At 49.8% G+C, this 13,981-nt stretch overlaps 1 protein-coding gene across 9 annotated transcripts in view; it reads right to left on the bottom strand.

Moving 5' to 3' along the window:
• Positions 1-13,981, bottom strand: part of MSI2 (musashi RNA binding protein 2) — a 380,675-nt gene that overhangs the window by 188,316 nt on the left and 178,378 nt on the right. The gene's annotated exons all lie outside the window — the stretch shown is intronic.

The raw sequence follows: 13,981 nt of genomic DNA, 5'->3' as shown, positions 1-13,981 counted from the left end.
GGATGCACACAGGAGCCAACAGGGCACTGAGGATTCCAGAATGTGGGATCCACTAGGCGCCATCCATTCTGATTTGCTGATTCTGACAAATGGCTCCTTCTCTTCAGCAGAGGCCATCTTCCCCAGAGACAGAGGGAGCCACTCAGATGGGCTATTTGTCAGCTTCTTGCCTATATCCAGTGGGCCCATCATCAATGTGCCCAGCATGGTATACCCCCTGCTAAGCCAGTGAGGAGATGCCCCTGTAAACTTTTTGGGTGGGCAAGTCCTTGCAGGATCAGGCTGGGCAGAGACTCTGGGCCCTGTGCTCTTTATATGCTAAATCCACCCCCTGAGCTGTGGCCAGCACCAGTGCAGTGAGGAGCAGGGAGAATGGCTGTGGCTCCCTATACCCTCCAGACTGCTATAGAGGGGTCAGTAGGTGGACTAAACCAGGGCCATGAGAGCCTCTTGCTCTCATGCCTTTCAAATTCCTTCCACTTTTCTGCCAGGAACCACCCAGGAGGGACAGGGATACCATGTCCCCAACAACTAAGAAGAGAAACCAGTTCTTTTTGCCAACCCCTCCCTCCACTCCCAGCACACAAAATAGGGCCTCCTCTTGGGGCCCTCTTTGGCTAATCGACCCCCTCTTGGGGGAGGTTTTGATTCAGTGCAGAAGCAAAAGCTGCATTCAGAGCACTTACGAGGCTTTGCAGGGATGAGTACCTCCTCTGCAGGACTGGGGTTGGCGGTGGGGGGTCCCAATCCTGTTTTCCCCTACAGATGTCAATGTCACTTTGTTTGCAGGAGTGGGGGTGAGAGGAGAATTCTAGGAGATAGCTAGGGCTAGGTTTCAGTTAACTACCTCTCTGTTTGATCGCAGCCTCTCAGGAGCAGTGCAGGGCGTCAAAAGGAAACCCATTTCTGATCAGCAGTGTCAAGTGTTTAGAGCAGCCGGGCTCATTGGCAGGCGGCTTTCGGTGGAACTGCCAGAGTCTGAATCCCTTAGCAGCCAGAGAAAGCCCAGCTTGTCAAGAGACTCCTTCTGTGGGGCCCACATGCTGTGTTTACCTCTCCAGAGTTCAGATAAACAGCTCCCCACTCCTCTACACACACGCACACACACACACACGCACACACGCACACACGCGCACACACACACACACACACCACACACACACACACACACACACCCCTGAGGGCCATGTGAGGCAGACCTCTGCACCGAAACAAGGGAATAGTCTAGGATTTTCCTGACCCTACCCTGCCTTTCAAAGTTAAGGCCAGCCTCAGTCTGGTGGAATTCCTCTGTCCCCACTCTGAGCAAAGCCCCTATACCAAAGACCTGCTAATCCAGGGACAGCTGGCCACAGGGGTATGAGGCCATGAAAAAAGACGAACTTTGTTTTTCAAATTTTAAATGGGAATGAGAGGGAGAACAGATCAGTTTACCAAAGTGCCTTGTGTGTGTGTTTGGGCGTGGGGAGTAAGCTCTTTCCTGGGCTCTGGAGCACCCAGGATGTTCCCATGTGATCCCCCCAAAATGACTTAACCTTTCTCAACCTCAATTTTCTCACCTGTACAATAAGAAAACTGGCATCTTCTAAGAGCTGTTGTGAGGATTACATGAGATAATATATCCAAAGTACTTCTTTCAGGGCCCAGCACTGAGCCACTCTGAGGCCCTAAGGGATGACGAAGCCATAGATGGAAGGAACCTGGGTCCCTAAATCACCATGCAGAAGGGAAGTCAACCAGGAACTTCCATACTGAACTGTTAAGCAAACAAGAAAGAAACTTTTATCGTGAAATTTTGGGGGGTAGTGATTTCATTAGCTAGCAACACTCTAATGCAGGCATCAAGAAGGACAGCTTCTTGTTTGGGATTGGAACCTAGGTAGGCCACTCCAGATCCCCTACTCTTAACTTCTACAAAATAGTGGAACAGTTGAAGGTTTCCACCCACATGAGGGAACCATCCTGCACCCCTACCCCACTCCACCCCATCCAGGCTCAGAGGAAGGTGCCAGGAGGCTCTGGATGACTGGAATGCCTTGTGGATGCAGGTGGGGGGAGCTTCATCTTCCCTTGACTTCTGCTCAGAGACCCCCAGGAAACATACAAGGCTATTAACCAGAGGGAGCTGCTGATGTAAATCAGCCTCGATAGCCCTATATGTTGTGAGTGGCAGGCACTAACCATTTGCATGACAAACCTCCTACAAGATGCCGGCTAAACTGCCCTTTTGTGCCAATTAAAGATTCTCCAGAACACAAAGATTACACACCATTCTGCAGCGCTGACAACAATAAAACAATTTTAAAGGCTATTCAGATCTTCAGTTCACAGCTGACATTGTCGGGAGGGGGAGATTGTCTGTGGCTTTGTTCTTCGTTGTTGTTGAGTCTTAAGATTTAACCAAGGATTTCTGGGGGACGAGGGGAGATTGGCAGACAGGAGGAGTTTGAAATGCATTCCTGGAGTTTTTAAAGGAGAAGAACGAACAACCCGATGTTCTTTTCTTCTGTGTGTGTGTACACAAGCATGCACGCACACACAGACAACGCTCTTCTCATGAGCTTCTCTCTGGAGGTCCTCCGAAATGATCCCCAAGGAACCCTAGTCTCTCCAGGGGTCTGCAACACCCTGAGATATGGGGTTGTGGGTGGCACTAACAGATATTTCTGGCACCAATTAATTGAAACTACAAGGGCAAAGGCCCAGAAGCTTTTCCTCATGTGTTTGTTTTAAAGGCAAATTTGCAGAAACAGTAAGAGATTTAAAAAAAAAAAAAAGTCTTTGGGTTTTCAAAAATGAGAGATGCATGCAGGTCCTTGGATAATGCAAAGGGGGGAGGAGAGTTTATTTCTGGTGACAGTATACTGCCTATCAGGCCCTGATGAGGAATCACCAGAGCCCCACAGATGTCACATGAATTCTATCCTTTCCACTCCTGTGTGCATGCATGTGTCTTTGGGGCACCCCCAACATTCACCCACGTTCCTCACTACCCACCCATCCAAGAATGGAAAGTGAGCATCTGTTACCAACCAGACTGTGAGTGTCCCACTCAACTGCACCTTCTGTGAGAACAGGAAGTGTTCCCCAGCCTTCGTGGTAAACCCTTCAGCACTTGGGCACAGTAACAAGCTTCTGCCTGTAGCTCACTCTTACACACAGTGGACACACAATATGTAGTTACTGTACATCTGTTGAATATGTACCAGCAATCTTGGATCCGGCGCCTCAGATGTTCATTGATCACCTTAGTATTCAAAAGTACAGAGTCTCGTATTCCCACACAGAGCAATAGGGCATGGGGCAGGCACTGGGTAGAAGAAAGAATGCAGGTTTCAAGCATTGTGATTTTCAACCTGGGGCAGTTTGCTTCCCAGGAGACTTGGGCAGTATCTGGAGACATTTTTGATTGTGGGTGCTGGGGGTGAAGGGTTGCTACTGGCATCTAGTGGGTAGAGACCAGGGATGCTGTGGAACTTCCTACAATGCACAAGACAGTGTACACCACAAAAAATCATCGGGGCCATAGTGTCAGTAGTGTGGAGGTGGAGGCTTTGAGTTTGACCTGCCTGAGTTAAATAGCTCTGCCACTTACAAGCTTTGCACTTTGGGTGGGATATGTGACTGAGACCTGGCTTCCGGATACTTACAACGGGGAGAGCTGTAACTGCCCCGCAGAAGGATTCAATGAGATTTTGAATAAATGAACGCATCTAGTACCAATACACCTATTACTATGATTACTAGTACACATCTCTCGGCCTCAGGAAACACTACTGGTGGCCCACTTTTAAGGAGAGAGAGGGAGGAAACAGCCTTGAATGCTACAGATCAGCAAATACCCCCAACTTTGCGTGAGAGCCTCTGTATCTCATCATCTGCCTCTGTCCTGATCTCTGTTCCCTGAAGCAACTCATTCATAAAAGAAACATCTTCCCTCTAAGGAAGAAAAGGGAGAAGGAAGGAAAAAAAAAAACAAAAAACGGCCAAATCATAAGTCTGGGTCAGCTCCCATCAGCTGGTTGCGATCAAAACCACATTCATATTCTGTCTGCTGGGGCTAAACAGAAGGCTTTGGACCAGCTCAGGAATGTGAGCGCCCAGGGCCGCCCCCTCCAAACTTTACACAGAGCTGTTTCCAGAGGTCAGGGAGAAGGCGCTCTCCCCTCGCCATCCTTGGGCACCTGCCCAGGCGTGGGGGGTAGTGGCTGCAGTCCAGGGGCACCCGGCCACTGTCCATCCTCAAATTGTCCCTTCTTCCTGTACTTCAATGGTGAGAGGAAGGTTCTGGAAGAGAGGCCAGTACACAGCTTCTGCCCATACCTCCCCACAGAAACAATTACAGAGCTCAGAGAGCTCAGGCTGTGGCTGCCAAGTTCCTCTGTCCAATTTGGTAGATATTTTAATACAGGAGGAGAATTCCCAGAGGCCCCCCAACGGAAATGCCCCATGTCAGGGAAAGTTTGTTTTCATTTCCTTTTGCCGTCAATGAATTCTACTCATGGCAATGGGCTTGGGGCTGGATCAGATCCACACAGAAGCTAACCAGAAGCATTTGTTCCTTGAAATAAATCTCTCTTTGGGGAATGAGTTATATATATATCTGTGTGGGGGGACCTACGCACACGTATTCATACACACATATATATTACGCATCACAGACAAAATACACAGGCAAATCCCCAGGCAGGCAGCCCTGAGCTTCTGCAAACGGAAGGTGATCTGCTGGTTAGCTTCAAAGGACATTTAGAGAAAAGAAGCTGGATAGGAACACTCAATCATGGATAGCACCCTGTGAATGGGAGAAAGGTCCATGAAAGCAGAATTTGCTGCCGGGTATAAGGCAGTGCTGTGCAATGCGACAAGTAATACCACCACTGTGGCCACACAGTGTTTACCATGTACCAAGATCCAAGCCAAGTGCCTCACACTAATTTCAATCTCACAACAACCCAATGACAAGAGATATTATTATTTCCATTTTACAGATAAGCAAATTAAGGCTCAGCAAGATTAAGGGACGTGCTCAAGGTCATAAGGCTAGCAGGTGGCACAGCTGGGATTCAAAACCCAGATGTGGCTGGCCCCCAAAGCAGCTCCCAACCACTAAGACATAGCAACCCCCCTCCCATCCCATCACCTTCAATGAGGGTTGGAAAGCACCTCCCCTCCCCTGCCTCTTGCGCTGGGTTCTTTGTCTTTTGGGCATACTGACTGTGCCCTTACTGCCTCCACCACCAGATGCCAGTCCCTGCAGTGGGCACGGCTGTGCCTGCTAAGCTGCACATGAACCAACTTTGAATCCTTCTGAGTATATTGGAAAAGACTTCTTTTGTGAGATGATAAACCCTTCTAATTTGTCTTTTGTGGGAATCCATCATTTCTGCTCTGAACCTGGCTTAAAGCAAGGTCCACTTGCAGGCAAGAGCAAACAGCATCTTCGATCCCACCCCAGCTCTCCCATCATTGCGGGTATGCGCCATACCCCTCCTCCCCAAATGAGCTCTCCTGTCCCTGTTCCCTCTGCTCCTCCTTCAGATCTACAGGATGAGCCCCTCAGGCAGGAAGCCTCTGAGTTTCCCAGTGCAAAAGGGACCAGGCATCTTATGGCTGAAGACACTTCCCCTCTCCGCCCTTCTCTTCCAGATGCTGATGGCTTTCCAGGGAGCCCATGCTTTGGGGCATGAGTGGACCCTGAAGCTCACTTCAGAGTCAAGGGCTCAGAGGGTATTTGTCTGGACTAGATAAGCAAAAATGCTCAACAGCAGACCTGGGCTGGGGGTGGGAGGGAGAGGGCGCTCACAGCTGCAACATCTCCTGCAGCTGCAGCCTGAGCTACTCCCTGGCTCAACTTCTTCATCTGGAAAAAACAAGAAGAACAATACCAGCTTGGCCTGCCTCAGGGGATTAGGGACCAGATCAAATGTACTCTTGAAGGCATTTATGACAAACAGGTCATCTGTGGGTATAGCACTTGTACACAGACAGTACTTTCTAAATGCCTTAGAGTGGCTGGCTGAGTCTATCAGCAGAGCCAGCTTGATTCAAAAAGCTTTGGGCTAAGCTTAAGGTCAATATATAAGGCATAAAATCAAGCACCTTGGAGCCAGGTAGGTGCATAAATGAGACAGTAGAGTGGGAGGGTCTGGGGTGACCTGCCCAAAGGAGCAGCTACCACCCAGAGAGTCAACTGTGCGCTTACCGCTGTGTGCAAACACATCCCACCGGAGGCCCCCAATCTAAGCAAGGCCTTCAGAAGGGCTGGAGCAAGCTCAGGCAGAGCCAAGAGAACAGAAGCACCATGAAGAGAAACACAGCAGCCATCACTTACATGGCGGTCACTCTGTGCCAGGCTCTGCACTTCTCATGGACTGTTTACTCATGTAATCTTTGTAACAACCCTGTGAAGCAGGGACTATTATTAACCCTATTTTGCAGACTAGGTAACTGAGGCAGAGTCTAAGTGACTCACCCTAGTGACAGTGGTTGAGCCAGGATCTGAACCCAGGCAGTCTGGCTCCATGTCCTCATTCTCCACCATGCTGCTCTATCGCCTTCCACCTACAGGAGCTGCCAGGCCCTCTGCCACCTCTATCTTTGCTGTGGACAGCAGGCTGATGCCACTCTGGTGCACACAGTCATCTACTCTCTCACCCTACTCCCCCAGCCAGATTTGGGGACTCATCTATTCATTCTACAAATATGCACTGAGCAGGTGCTACCTGCCAAAGCTGTGCCAGGCACTGGGGGTACAGAGTTGATGAGGGCATCATGGCAGCCCACAAGGAGCCTACACTTTCCTGGAGAAGAGTGGTATATGCCAGAAGAGAGGAACCCCATCGCAGCATGACATAGGCATGCACCCAGACTTGGAGAGAGGGAAGGCTTCCTGGAGGAGACAGCCTCTGGGCTGAGTCCTGGAAGATGAAAAGGCATCAGGTCAGAGAAGGGAGAGAGGTGGGAAGAATGTTCCAGGAAGAGGGCATGATGCAGCGCGGATCATCAGGAAACCGCAAGAGGGTTAGTGTTGGAGACGCGAAGACATCCAGGTGGGCACTGCAGGACAGGAGCTCATGGGCCACATGGCTGTCTGGATTTTGTCCTGGGGCTGCTACAAGCAGCAGCAGAATCAGATGTGCACTTTAGAAGTTCCATGAGCAGAATGCCTGGAAGAAGGGAGAGACTAGAGATGGGGAGACTGAGGATAACATGTCCCACAGGTTTACAGAAAATAAGCTCCTGCCCTTCTCATTTTGGCTCTAATGTCTAATCAGCTCTTCACTATCCCCCAACCTCCCTGCTCTGGATATGCGAGGCTCACAAGCCAGGACCTGAAGATTAATATAGCTCTGGAGCCAAAGAGGTGACCCCTGGGAAGAACTGAAACCCCTTGGAAGCCTTAACCCCTTCCTCACTGCCGACCACAGTCACATGTTCCCCATCAACCAAAACCTGCTCGCGAGATCATCAACACACACCCTCGTCATCTGTGTCTAAGTGTAATGGAAAAAATTGACTGTTTGCTTGGTGCAATAGGGCATGACACTGTTTACACAGAAATAATAGCCCAACTGTGATGGGTTCTAAATCTCCATTACAGTGAAAGATTTGAAGGACTAAAGCAGTTAGAAAAATAATTGGTTTTCTCGTTTAGTTTAAAAACCTTTTATACTTATAGATCATGGACATCGCATCTACCATCTTAGGGCCTTTAAAACAGAAAACAACAGGAGCTGGGAGATAAGGCAGAAGTCCAGAACTTCTGTTTTTCTGGAAGGTTCCTCAGAGCTGATGAGGCTAGGGTTGTTTTGGATTTTGGAGCTGGCCACCACCTCCTGAGTCTCTTACCAACTTGAGAGCAGCCTCTCTTCAAGGCAGAAATGAAGGTGAGAGTGGCCTGGGCAGCACATGCTGGGGTCTAACCCCATAGGGACCCTCTGCTGGGGGAGAATTCAGAGCCTCTGCTTTCAAGGGAGGAGAAGCTGTCAGAGGGTCACTGAAAAGAACAAAAGGATAGGGCAAAAGATTCTAGTCTCCAGCTGAAACGGGTCATTGAAGGATGTCTCTTTAGCCCCCTTGTAGTACCTCCCCAGTGCCTGCCATTCTGAGCTGTTCTTTACAGAAACAGCAACAGAGCATACAAGATGCCCAGTTGGGGCCTGAGAGGCCTGTGTTCTCAGCAGCCACTGTGCAAATGGATCACGTCCCCTTGGCTCTGATGACAGCCCTGGCACCCTGGCAAGCTGTGTGCCCAGACATCATCTCAGCAGCCCAGAACTCTTCACAGCTCTTCCTCAGGGGACATCAGCCTCCCCTCCCCCAGTACTAACAGCACATGCATTTACATGTAGTGTGCTTGTGCCTAAGAACTCAGTGATCATCTCATTTGATCCTCACAACACCCTTAAGGAGAGACTCTTTCCCTCATTTTGCCAGTGAGGAAACTGGGGCTCTAAGAGGTGACATAACTCACCTAAGTTCACACAGGCAGTAGGTGATGGCACCAGGGACTCCCACCAGCTCTGCCTGCCTCTGGAGCCTGAGCTCTTTCCCACTACTCTTCATGCTCCTGGGTTTGAAGCAACCACTTTAATCACAGACCACAGTGCCAAGGAGGTGACCTTTGTTGGCTAGATCCAGAGAAGACACATCTGGTTCTCTGGCAGAGGACTGCCAGATACCCCAACCATGAGCTGGAGAATGTCAGTGTGCAGGTCCTGTCACAGAGGAAAGGGTTGATGCCAGACTGGGGGTGGGGGTGAAGTGTATAAGTACAACACTATGCTTTTAAAGGGAAATAAATGCCATGAGAATGGCCTTCCTGGAGGGTCAGTCAGTAGTAGCATCTACAAGTATTCAAGGAGGACAAGACATTGTCAGTATTCCCCAGCATCAGTGTCCTAGGTCACCTCCCCCCAGCGTCAGGGAGCAAGCCCAAGGAATGCCCTCTGGTTGGGCGTAGTGTGAAAGGACAAATACTAAAGGAAAACCAAGTACCTACCATCTCTCTGACCCTCCTTCCATCCGTCCATCCCCCCACCCATCTACCCATGCATCCACCTGCCATTGTCCATCTATCCATCCGCCATTCCTTTCATCCATCCATCTGCCCATCCACCCTTCATCTGTCCTTTTATCCATGCATCTGTCCTTCCTTTCATCCTTCCTTTTTTCCCCTTCCATCTACCCATCCACCCATACTTCCTCCTTCCTTCCATTCATTCAATACTTAGCAAGAACCCACATGTCCCCAGTACAATAAATCTCTACCTAGCCAGCCAGATTCCAGGTCCCAGGACTGCTTTGAGATCCAGAAATGCATACCTACTTGACAGTTCTTCCAGGAGGGGCAAGGCCTCTCTTCAGGGGCTAGGATCGGGTCCATTTGAGGTTTTCCCAATCTGTGCACCCTCATCCCAGTCTAAATTTTTGGCTACCCAGAGGCCTGACCACCTCTCTCCTCTCTCAAGGTGAGCAGAGAGAGACTGAAGGTCTCCCAGTCCTGGCTGATTAAGTTTCTGGAAGGAGATACACAGTGACTCCACATATAAGATATCACTCCCTTCTGCTCACAAGATAAGGGACCCTTTTGAAATGAGTTAATAGGATGAAACATCATAGCAGCCCGGATTCATTCCACCCTCTCGTTAAACTAAAGAGCAGGGGGCACAGAACTCAGATGAACGAAACAGACCGCAGGTTGGCCAGACTTAAGACCAGTATCTGAAATATGACTTTCATTTGAAAGTTGGACCTAAATGTTGCCCACAGCAACCTTAAAAAAAAAATCAATAAAGAAGAGAGGGGATAAGAGTATAGTAAGAAAAATGCAGACACTTATGAGTTCAAGACCCTGTGGGACACTCCTGAATATTTTAAATATCTTGGGGGAAAAAAAAAATGAAAACAGTTTCTCCCAACTTAAACCAGAGAAGGGAGTCTCTTTCTAGTCTGCAAATCCTTTGAGGCAATTCTTTTAAATTATTTACTAGCTTTTTGATTATATTTTATGGTGGGCCGGGCGTCAGGGGGAGGAAGAGAGGAAAAGAGAGCCGGGCAAGAAGTAAGTGGGAGAAACCTGCTGCTGACATTTTCAATATCTGTCTGGAATATTTTAAAAGCTGCACGTCTGTTTGAAATCGCACAGTCTCCTGCAACAATGGACCGCTGCCTCCCGTACTTCTTTAGGTCATATTTGCATACAAAAGACCAGCTGCTGAGCAGCTATTATGCTGCGAAGCCACAGTGGGCCTGGGAGAGGCCAGGTTACCAGCAAGTGTAAAGAACCCACTGAGACCCCATTAATTTTTCAGGAATTCTCAGGCCCTGCCTTTTTAAAGGCCAGTGGGGAGAAATTCCAGTTGAAGCCTCCCTACAGTCGCTGCCACTAAATGTTGGGTCCAAATTGAGAAATGAAGAGTGACAGGGCCTCTCCCCTAATTAGGGCGGACTCTGTTCCTCATGGCCACGGTGAACAGCACCTCTGCAGAGAGCGACATGCATCGAGCTGGGAAGAGGCCCCCTCGCCTGCACCCAAGTCTCCCTCCCAGGTCCAATCTCAGGAAATTTATTCCAGTTGTAAGCCATTAGGTGCCAATTTTTCAAATCAACCTTATGATTCTAAAGCCATGAAAGCATTTGCCGCCTATTAGACTTTGGAAACCTTCTACAGGGCTCAGAGCTGAGCAAACGTTCCCTAAAAGCATGGCAATAAAGCTTCATGTTCTTCGGAATTCTCTGGTTCTAAAGAAACAGATGTGCTGCTGAGTACAGCTTGGGTTTCTGGGCTGCTCCAACCTCACAAAGACAGAGAGAGGAGAAGAGGGATCAGGAGGGAGAGTCAAGGCTGGAGTTTAGGAAAGGATGGCCACTGGGGCTGAGAAGGCCAAGGCCAAAGCCTCAGCTCTACCACCTACAGGCTGTTACGAGTCTCCTGGGCTCTGTGGCCTCTGTAAAACAGAAGACAACAGCCGCCCTTCCATGGGCTTTGGGTGAGGCCTGAATCATGGATGCGCAGCAATGAGCATAAAGCCTTGTGGGCTCCTTTCTCCCCTTCCCTGTCCTCCGCTCCACCCCAGGACCCCTACGTCCAATAGTCATTTGGCATCAAGAGCAACTTATCTCATGGTTAAAAGAAAAAAGCAAAGCAACTTCTGATGAAACCCAGACAGGGATCCGCCTCATTTTCCCCATTTAAGGAAAGGAGCCCAAGAAGATCTTTGCCTTTGAAAGGGGTGTCTGGAATGTGGCTGGGGCTGGCTCTTGTCTGAACAAAATGCCTCCTCTGTGCTTTAATTTAGGTTCTCAGAACAAGTCACCTAGTCGCGTTAAACAGAAGTGTGACGGTAATGAAGAAAAGGATATTAATAATACCCCATGCTTAAACTGTTCTTGGTGGTTCCATCTGAAAAATATTTTTTTCTGTCTGAGATGGGGCACATTTCCCAGGGTAAGTATAGGATGAATACCGTCAGCAGGGAGCAAGGAAGCCACACGGCTCAACAGGAAGGCGACCACACGCCTTCACACGCAGCATCTCATGCCAGGTGGGCGGCATTCACGGGGCGCCATCATATCTGACAATGCAGAGGGACTGTTTTCATCTCAGAATGCAGGAGTTTGGGGCAAGGTCACGCATCTTCCTGCCAAGCTGAAGCAGGAGGCTCTGCAGGCTGCCTGCTGGACTAGTCTCAGGCAAAAGAGGAGGTGACAGGAACAGAGTGGCCTACCAGGACCTCTCAGGGCTCCAGAGTATAGTAAGGGGCACCCGCGAGGGAGGGGGGCCTAGCTGTCCCGATCTCCTCCTTCCACTAGAGGACTGCCCTTCCCGTGGGTGGATCACCTGTCCTCTTTCTTGTATCCTTCTCAGAAAAAATGGATTTAACCCCATTCTACCCCATCTGACCCTGCATGAGACCTGAGCACTTCCAGAAAGGTGACCTGTTCCTTTATCCCACTTCTACTTCTGAGACAACCCGGCTCGTCTACCTCAAGGTTACTTCCTCCTTTCCTTCTCATTCAACTCCCCACTCCATTCCCAAAAATATCAACCAAGGAGATACAACCATTTTGAGTCTAGAAAATACTGATTGAGCATATATATATATATATATATACACACACACACACACACATATATACATTAAACTGAAGTGAACTAAACATGCAAGGAGACAAGGTAGAGACACCTGGAGGTGACAGAAGTAGACACGACCTATTCTGCGCGGAGTGTTCCAGTCTAAGAGTCCAGGAATGAACGGCAAGGAAGAGGGGCACCCTGAGTGCCTAATACAGAGGAGGAGTGAATGGAACTGATACTGAAGGATGGGTCAAGTTTAACTAGTTAGGGAGGGGGGCCCACTCTAGACTAGGCACATCTGACATGCTGGCCTGGGCCAGGGGCAGACCCGGGGGCTGGAGCAGCGGGTTGACACTATGGAGCCAATGGAGATGAGAATGGAATGATGGCTGGACTGGACTGCGAAGAAGTGGATGGCCAGGTAAGAGAATAAGCTGGAAATTCTGAAATTCTCTCTGATGTTTGGAGAGAGGCATAAGCAGCTGCTGGGAAAGGAGGCCAAGATAGCTGAGAGGGTGGGACAAGAGCCCTGGGGTGGCAGGGGACCAGGGTCTGGGCTACAGGCAGCCCCAGCAGGAACAAAGAGGCCTGGGCTGAGGGGAGGGAGAGGTTAGAGACAGGAATTGGTGATGGGTTTGATAGAGGGTGGCTTTTGCAAAACCCCGAGAAGCCTCTAGGTTTTACTCACGCTGGAAATCCCCAAGATCAAATTTTTTCAAGTCATTTCAAAACTATTGGTCCTAGTCAGACAAAGGTGCTACCCACCTGCCAGCCACCCGCACCCCTACATGCACCATGCTGGAGGATCCAGCCTCGCTGCTCTCAACACAGGCCTGACACTCCAGATGGCGAACAAGCCATTCCTGGTGAATCGAAAAGGCCAGGGTCCTAGCAGAAGGGAGGGAGATAATGGATTCAGGTGTCTGTCTGCATTCCCCCACAGCCCAGGTCTGGGGTCCACCAAACTGCAAGTAGGGAAAGGGGCACTTGCTGCTATGAAAACTGCTGCTCCTTAATCCTGAGACCCGTGGTTGGGGGAGACCCCATGGCCTCCACTGAGATCCAAGAGGGAGTCACCAGCCTCAGTTATCAACCCAGGTGCCCAAGCAAGGGAGCCACACAGAGAGAATATGCTTTGTGCTTGTGGTTATGACACCGAGTGTAACAGGACGGTGCTGTAGCATCCCTGCAATTAACAGGGAAGCAAGGAACTCTGGCTACCCAGAGGCCTCTGCCACATTACAGACTTAATGGCCCATAATGCTTCAGGGGCCCACATTCCCCTCTTGTTGAATTTTAACTCGGCTAGCAAGCTCCGCACTTCGCCTGAATTGATTGCCTTTGAGGAGGAAATGCTTTAAATGATAAAGCTCATTCGGGGGATGTCCCTGCCCTGTGCTGGAATAGTTTTTGATCAATAGAAGGAAATTCTCTCTCAAGTATGCAGACACCAAATACCTTTTTTCCTGTCCCCACCCACATACCTCTGCTTGGAACTGAACCCTGGACAGGGGACTTCATCAACCTTTCGGAAGAACAGTTTGATCTGAGAACAGCACAGGAATCTGAAGGCTGCAAAGGGAGGTGTCCCGGGTCACGTGGGCACAACACCCCCCCACCGCAGAGGCAGGGAGGGGAGTCCAGGCTGGGGCCGGCACCCAGGCAGACATCAATCCATGGCTGGTGGGTGCTTATGACCTAAACTGGAAGATGAACAGCGAAGGGCTAGGGCAGGGGAGGTGGCAGCAGAGAGACAGAGCAGGAGCACGGGATGGTGTCAGGGAAGGCAGAGGAGGGCACGAGAAGGGGAGAGGGAAAAAAGGTGTTCCAGGCTGCACTGTGTCCCCTAAAACTGCTATGCTGCAATCCTAACCCGCAGGACCTCAGAATGTGACCTTATTT

The sequence above is a fragment of the Cynocephalus volans genome, chromosome 10 (genome assembly GCF_027409185.1).
Source record: "Cynocephalus volans isolate mCynVol1 chromosome 10, mCynVol1.pri, whole genome shotgun sequence".
Lineage (NCBI taxonomy): Eukaryota > Metazoa > Chordata > Mammalia > Dermoptera > Cynocephalidae > Cynocephalus > Cynocephalus volans.
Note: the sequence above shows the minus strand (reverse complement) of the source record. Positions and strands in the feature narration are given on the sequence as shown.